This window comes from Sciurus carolinensis, chromosome 9, assembly GCF_902686445.1.
Source record: "Sciurus carolinensis chromosome 9, mSciCar1.2, whole genome shotgun sequence".
Lineage (NCBI taxonomy): Eukaryota > Metazoa > Chordata > Mammalia > Rodentia > Sciuridae > Sciurus > Sciurus carolinensis.
This window is the reverse complement of record NC_062221.1, coordinates 108,764,044-108,773,160: the sequence shown is the minus strand read 5'-3', so window position 1 is coordinate 108,773,160 and position 9,117 is coordinate 108,764,044.

The window sequence follows — 9,117 nt, the reverse complement described above, 5'->3', positions numbered from 1 at the left end:
AACTAAATCATTGATATATATATATATATATGTGTGTGTGTGTTTGTGTGTGTGTGTGTGTATAAAACCAATGTGTTTTCCTCTTCTAATATTTTCCCAGTAGTATTGATTACACAATGGGTTCATCTTATGCATATGCTATGTTTGGTTTTAAGATGAATAACTAGTTAAAAAAGCAGTTTTGCAAAATTCCTATAGTTAAAAGAATAAACTTTATTTTTTATTTCAAATTTCACTACTAGAAAGCTTTATTAATATTTTCTTCTGTTGAGATTCCACGATACTGTTGTGACAATTTTTTAGAACTTTAAACTAAAGAATTCTGTAATCCAGAAGAATTAAATTTTTTGCTAAATTATCTCATATATTTTCCTTATCCTAAAATTCTTAATTTGCTACACAAATTTACCTGGACTTAACATCTCTCTTGATTATCAATCAAACCTCTCTATTCTGTGAATTACCTTCATCATATTCTTGTCCATAACACAATCATCCTGTTTCTGAAAATTTTATTCTTTCAGAACAAATATTTGCCCTTTTTAATATCTTGTAAAGAAAACTCAATTTAAGGAAATAAATAACAAAATAAATGACAAAATCATGGCAGAGAAAGGAAATAGAGCTTTCTTTGTATTTAATATGTGAAATAATCCTGTAGGACAGGTAATGATTGACAATATCCAGATTATAGTTGGACTCAATCACATTTCATATATTTTCTACCTGAATGACAGTGTAGAGACAATATCACATTTTTTAAAACTGCTATGCTGCCTGAAATAGTAAGTGAAGTTACTTTCAAATTTTCAATTGTTTTTATTTTTTAAAAACTCCTTATAATTACTAAAAACAGAGGCAGTGTTTAATAAATATTTGTACAAAGAATGAATGAATAAATAAGTCACATGCAAATAAAATATAAATTTCTTATCCTTTGCCAATTGTGATAAAGAGTATTTCTGCTGTAAGTTCTCAGATTTTAAATTTTTCTTGTAGGATGAAGGGAAAGCACTGATAATTGAGGCCAGATAAAGGCCAATAGATAAAATCAGTTTAAGGTAATAATTAGACATGTGAAAATTGGGTTTTTTAAAATGACTCATACTCAGGAAATGTATTTTGACTAGTGTGAAATACACTTATGTTTACAAATATAGTGATTGGCTCAATTACAAAAGCATATTCTAATATTCAGACCATTTAGAATGTGAGAATTGTGTTAGATTCATAATGATTTTTATAGTGATATCTGCTGTTACTGATGGCATCCACAGGGAGAAAAAGCATCTGAGACAAAGTCCAAGTTTCCTAGAAAATATATTCATTACAGGGTAATCTTCTTGGTAGCTTAAGGAAAACAAATGTGAAAGAACTACTTTCTAAACCATGTAGCTGAAAGGAAACGTACCATAATTAACTATTATTGTGAAACTATTTTAATTTTGCTGGTTGATTGTGCTTCCTTGAGGTGGGGGGACGGGCTCCCTATGAGAACCTGAGTGGCTAAAGGATTATTATCCCCAAACTTCAGGATGGAACAGGAGTGATAATAGGAAAATAATATTCCGTTGGAAATCTCTGAGGTTTTTCTACATGAGGAGTAATTGGAAAGACCTAGCAAGACAGTATACCAATTTCCGAATCAAGATTGTTAGTCATAAAAACATGGACTCTCCAAGTCCATCTTGGGAGTCTAATCAATAACATCAGGAGAGAGGAATACAGAAAATCATCAATTTAAGCAGTTTCACTAGTAATAACTACTTCCGAGGGAGGAAAATAAAAGTCTTATATTCATTATTTGAATACCTTGATTTATAGATTTTACCTTTGAAAAACAAATCTTAGAAGCCAACTGAAAATTTAAGTATGAAAATATACAATTCAAAATTTTAAAGACAGTTTCTGAAAATATGTGCTCAAATATTATAAATAAATGTATATCATCATTATATTCTGAATACTAAATAATCATTTCATCCAATATTAATATGCATTCATATCTAATTGACACTGTAAAGTCATCTTGAAACACCTTCCCATAAACTCTACAAAGGATTGCTTTTAGCAAATGTTATATATTTTCACAAAAATGTAACCAATCTCAATTTATATGCATACAGGAATTATTTGACCATAATGCTTAAAAAATAATGAACTTTAAGAAACATACCGCTTATTAATATGAAATCAATAAAACATAATTATGTTTGAACAAACTCAGAATTTTTACTAAGTGATGCGACTATTAACAAGAGGGGACATTGGTTGCTTTGTGAATGGGAGCCTGGGATATCTAATATTTCTGACTTAAAATATACCTTTACACTCAGTGAATTTCTCTCTAAATAAGCACTGACCTTTTTCCTATATTGCCCACTCTCCCGTGGCATAGTGTGAAGTGGTTAGAAAAGAAATGACAATACCAATTCACAACCCTGGAACCCAACCGGGATCAGCTGCTAGAGATATTTCTGATCAAAAATAAAGAAATAACCTGCATCAGTGGGGTTTTGCAGCCTTAACAGCAGGAAATCTCTTCATTTCTGAAATCTGCAATATCCACAAAAATAATTGTCCTGCAATGCTCCAACTCAAAATGTGACTTTAGCAATAAAATATGTCACATCCTCATAATTTTGTCTTTTTTTGAATATACTTAGCCTATATATTTACTTCCAGGTATCCTTATTATTTCAAGTAACAAAATTTTCAAAACATGTTGGTGCTCCCTTCAATAGCATTACTTCCCTAAAAATTATATTGTTTATATTTTGCAATACAGCTTATAATTTCTTTCATTTTTGAATCTGACTTTTCTTGTCCCCTATGGTATTAATTATTTTTATATGAATTATTTTATGAAACTCAAAGAATAGAATGGATTTGTGTTAATCTCCAAATTTTTCTAACTATGCATTTCCTCTTGGCTAGAAAATGGTAAGGCGATTCTGAGAAACCATCTTGCAGCACAAAACTGATTGATTAGAGAATTAGTACACTTATTATTGTGATTGTTCCCAAGTTTTCTGTCATCTATGTGAATTCTCACAGGAATTCTTCCCTAAAGAAACTACAATACCCTATATAGGCATGAATAATTTCTATTAGCCCACTCTTTTTGAAGAATTGTTTGCAGTGTTAGGAAGAGATATAATTTCTATTTTTTCCCTTTTGTTTTCTGCCTTTCAACTTCCTCCCCCACAACTCTTCTTAAACAAACAAAAGAGAACAAATACAACAAAAGCAATAGAGAAAATGGCTATAGGGTTTTGACCCAGTGCATGGTCTTTCTCTTAACTGCTGACTAATGGGGCTATAAGTTACAGTTAGATAGAGGAAGGAGTTCAGATGTGCTATTGTACAGTAGGATTACTATAGATAATAATCTACCATACATTTCAAAAATCTAGAAGAAAGGATTTTGAAAGTCTCCACCACACTGGAAGGAGAGAGATGTGTTCTGAGCAGCTGTAATGTAAGATTCTGCTCTGAGGACTGAGCAGCAGAGTAGGCTGGACTTCACAGGGAAAAGCAGAAGCAGATATCATAGACACACTGTTAGAAACAGCAGTAACAACAAGATAAGCAAACAGAAAACAAAGACGAGAATACTGCCTGGTTCTTTCTCAGCATTCCCTGTCCAATTTCTTGTTTCTTCTCAAGAACTGGCTCTATCCCTACCCTCAGCATTCAAAGATATTCCAGTGGCATGAAAATATGTCTTTTATTTGCAGCTTGAGTTGTCTTTTAAATATAATCTGAATCGCCTCCTTTACAGTGTCTTTCCATGGAGATGAAGAGGAAGAAAAGGTCTGGATTGATTCTTGACTCCAAAAATTATTAAATTGTGGCATAGAAACATTTCTAATTCCTGAAGCTCTGTTTTCTGAAATGTAACAGAAACCTCATAATATAAATTGTACAGAATTGCCATGGGAGGTAATTTCTGTGGTTTACATACATTATCTTGTGCAGCACCTAATACATTTATTAAATACCCTTCTTTCTCCTTCCAAATTTTATATGCATTCACTTTAAACCCAGATAGTCCTCAATCAGACTGTAGTTTGCTCCCTGTGAGAACCTAGGCTTGTGGAGATTTTTGCTGTAGAAATGAGATATGAGAAAGATTCATCATGTGACATTTTTATATCAAAAACATGAAGCTGACAGTTTCTGACAACATTTTGAAAGGTATCTGTGTCCGTTAACACAGTTTATTTTCTCTCTGGAAGCCCCATTACTCTTTGTGTCCCCTTCTTGCAAGTTCCATAGATCCCTCTCTGTTATTTTTCATGTCTGCTCTCCTTCATCAAATCATCCTTCTCTAAAACATGTTCTCAAAAGGAATACTATGCCCCCCCACTTTTTTTTTACAGATAAAGAACAATTTTCCTGTTTATACATTCCCATCCATTGGCTAAATTTGTTGTGAGATTTTGTACAACAGAAACAATGTCAGAACCATGCAGAACTGTGTCCAACAAAATACAAAATTCCAAAGAAAAATATAAACTTAACACTGGAAAAATGTGAATCAGAAGAGAATGAAAGGACAGAAAAAGTACATGTAGCAGATACATAACACAGTTGAGACCCGAATTTAATTCTGAGTATCTTGACGTACCTGCCCCCAAATACCCCAAATTAAATGTATTAATTATTCCATATTGGGACTGGAGATGTAGCTCAGTGATACTGTGCTTGCCTACCATATGTGAGGCCCTAGATTTAATCCCCAGTACTGCAAAAACAATCCAAAAAAGAAAGAAGAATAGAAAAGCAAGATAAAAAGGAAGGAAGAAAGAAAAAGCCATGGCATTAAAAGATATCATTAATTTTGGAGAATGCCAATCAAATTTAATTAGTAATTCATTACTTTAGTTTATAAAATGGGTGATCCTGAAAAACAATGGTTATATTGAATTTCTTCTTTTATGAAACTCCAACATATGGGATAACATTCAAATATATTTCTACATTCTTTCTATCATTCTAGTTTATGGAATATCAGCACATGAAATAGTGTCTTTAATTATACTTTTTCATACCTTATATCATGAATGACAGAGAACAATTGAAACTATTGCTCACTCTTACTCATTTTAGAATATTTTGTTACTTTCCACACAATTTTTATTGGGATCAGATATTTTATTTTATTTATCTGATTCACCCTTATTTATTCTAATATTTTTAATAACAGTAAGATTCTAAAATCCTACTTTTAATTTTTTCCCACAGTTGCCGAATTATATTTTAAAATCTGGGCATTTTACTGCTCTGCATGATGTAAATATCAGGAAGTCTAAAATCCTTGGAAATCCATGCAAATATCTTTATATCTATAAATATATATATAAATAAATATATATATAAATAAATATATATAAATAAATATAAATTACTATTGCATCCATTACTGCTTTTACTATCACAATATTTTATTTTGGTATAAAACTTATAACTAGCTGATATGTCAATATTTTGGTTTGTTTCCTGTCTGTCTCCTCCTCTCCTACCCAGCTGAACATGGAGAAGAGTCAGCAACAACCAGGGTACTTTCAGGTGGCTGTACCTATTCCCCAGTACTCAGTTTCCCAGTACCAGTACTCAGAATCTCGTCATTAACAAGCAAGATAAAGGATAAATATTTTTTGCCTGATTGACCATGCAGTTCAGTCAATAATTCCATTACCTATTCCTGAACTTCCTTCCAATCCCATTACTCAGTCTGCAGCAAGGTCTTTGCATTTCTTTTATAGAAATTCATGTCTCTGTCACTATTCCACGTTTGAGATCAAAATTACCAAGAATTGCAAAAGGTCTAAAAGTAATCACAAATTAACAAGTTAGCCTGCAACGGAATCATATATACTGGTAGAAAAGCAAAAATTTTATGTCAAAGACAAAATGAGTTTATCATAGCATCAGTAGTAGACAGAGTAACAATTCTTCAGTTTGCCAGAGCTTGAACTCCCACAGTATGTCATTATACTAGTGAATTAGTCTGTTTCTATGACAAATATCTGAGACTGGGTGCTTTATATAGAAAAGAGATTCATTTAACTCACTATTTTAGAGACAGAAAATTCAAGAAACGATGGATTCATCTGTTTGGCCTCTAGTAAGGCCCCCATGGCTGGGATACAATATGGTGGCTAGATGAATAAGGTAAAAACTGTATGTAGAAGGAACCAAATACAATGGGTAGCCTTGTTTTATAACAACCCACTCTTAATAGTAATAAATTTACTCTTCAAATATAGAATTAATCTCTTGGGGGGCAATGTCTTCCTGAACCCAGGACCTAGAACAAGTACCTGCCTCTTAAAGATCCCACCACATCAGCTTCACCACACTGAGACCAAGCTTACAGACCACATATCTTTGGAGGACACAATCAAACCACATCCATAGGTTAACAGAGAGCCTCATGATGCCTGAATACACAGTTGGCTACATTTCCTTGAGAGGATCCCAAGTTGAGGAACTGCGATGTTTCTAAGGGAGCCACCAGTAAACCTAGTCAACATTTTCCCAGGAAACTATCTATATTGTCTAGACAGCAAGTAAATTAACCCTTCATCCAGACAGAATCATGATTTCTATCTCTCAAGAATATTTTCTATGCAAATATGTTTCAAAAGACCTTTTCTCAGCAGATGTGAGAAACTCATGTGTAGGTTTCTCCCAACAGTATGCATGCATGATTATGAAGTAGCAAAGAGAAGCAAGAGAACTGCAGTGCAACATCAAAGCAAGAGTGGGTAATCTTAATGAAATTTGACATGTCGTAGGCCCTAAAGAAGCCCAAATATACCACAGTGGGATACATTTCAGAAAAAGAACACATATTTAAGAGCTTGTTCTATGATAGTAAATTATGATGCTTGATTTTAATTCCAGTTTACCTTTTCATATTTATGAATTTATCAAAAAATTTGCAATGAGGTTGTGGTTTTAATTAGAAAAAGAATAAATCTTTGTCATTTAGAAAATAATATGAAGCATAAATTTTAGTCTACTTATATTAAAGCATTTTGCACTTCAGATCACAAAATGTATTTGTAAGCTGTGATGCTTCAATATTATAAAAGGCCAAGGAAACAAAGGTTTGTTCTTTTTCTGGAGCCACGTAGAAGTGTCTCTTTGGAGTTTCACTTTATGAAATGATAGTGTGATAGCCCTTATATTAACTGACCCAGTCTGCAATCAAAAAGAGGAATATTTCACTTATTATTTATTAGATTTTGTTGTATTTTGGTTTTATTTCTGATATTAATAATTTATATCTTCTCTTTTTTGATTGATTAGATTAATTATTTTCAAATTATCAATATTTTGCTTTATTGTTATATATTTCTCTTCTCTTTGCTGCTTGAGTAATTTATGTATTTTGTCTTCATTATTTCTTTCATTTTACATACTTTGCTTTAAACTTGCTCTTCTTCATGTAATCTATTTGTGTATTTATCCCACAAGAGAATTCCAACAAAAATTTGGCAGTCTAAAAGGAGAAACAGAAATCCATAATTTTGCTCAGAGATTCCAAAGCTGCTAATATATGGAAAAACCGAATAGAAAGGTAAATAGATAGAAGTCTTAAGGAACACTACCATCAAACTGACGAGATTTACAAGTACAAGTACCACGTACTCCCTACTACATTCCCAAAGCACAAGTTCTCTTAGGTACTCCTGTAGTATTAACCCAAAAAGACTAACTGCTGGGTCTTAAAAGTATTTCAATATGTTTTGAAGAACTGCATTTATAAAGAAAGTGTTCTCCGGTACAAAGAATTACATTCCACTAGATAGAAGTCAACAAAATTAGAAATCTGGTATGAAAGTATACCATTTTTCTTCCAATTCTTGTACATTTTGAGTATATTGATAACTTCTGAAAAGACTAAAGTTGATGCCAATACAGATTTCTTATATTTCTTTCTGTTTAGATATCTTCTATCTGTCCTGAAATTTCCAGTTAGTAAGCCATCACAAACTCTGATCTTTTTTATCTTCAATTCAAAAGGAACCTGACATTTTCACTGGAATTTGGAATACTCCAGAAAAAAAAACCCTGGGTATTTATAATCTTACCTTGCATGTTTCCCTCCCTTCAGAAATCATGGATTTTCTCTGACTGGTGTCCTGTGTCCGAAAACATTTGTTTTTTGTAATTTATCAAGTTTTGTGGCTGATAACTAGAGGAGGGTGACTCAGGTCCCTGCCTCTCCTGTATGAACTAAAGCAAAAGTCTTAGTTGAATTGAAATATAAAGTGAATATAAAATTCTAATAACATAGAAAATCATATAATCTGAATAAAACAACAAAAAAGATAAAGAAAGTTTAATTTCAACCCATGAACATCAACAGTAAATTTGATGACATGTAAAGAAATATGGATGTAGATATTGGAAAAGTTATATGAGGGAAATGGTAATTTAATCTTCTGTTGACTATAGAATTTAGTCTGCTATGGACTTGCCTTTGTTTCAACATTCACTTTGAAATCTTTCCCCTTCAATCCATCATTCTCTTTGATAATACCCATTTTGATTAAATCTGTTATTCACTTTGAGAATGATAGAAATGTTCATTCTCTTTGAGTCTCAGCCTTATTCCAACCACACTTCAAAAATCTAGTTTCATATTAATATTTCAGAAGTGTTAAAATTATATCTAGTAATTTTCCAAAATGTGTTTCATTTTTAAGTGTCTTATAAAATGAATCAACTTAAATTTACTAACAAACCTTGAAGCTGCATTATTGAAATGGACCTATATTTAAACTTATTAAACAATGTAACAATTATTAATGTATTTATAAATTCCTATTTTGAATACAGATAAGTTAAATGAAATAACAAATAAAATATTTTGTAACTGCCTACTTGAACTTTTTACATACATTAGTTAGTAAAAAATATTTAAAATTAATAATATTTTACTTAAAACTTGTATTTTAACTGTGTTTTAATACTATATTATGAAATATTTACATATATTTTAAGGTTGATTTTATCAACCATCATGTATAGAGTGTATTAGTTAATATTCTTGGTCTTTTTGAATACTTCTTTTTGTGTATTTGAAAATTTTATTTC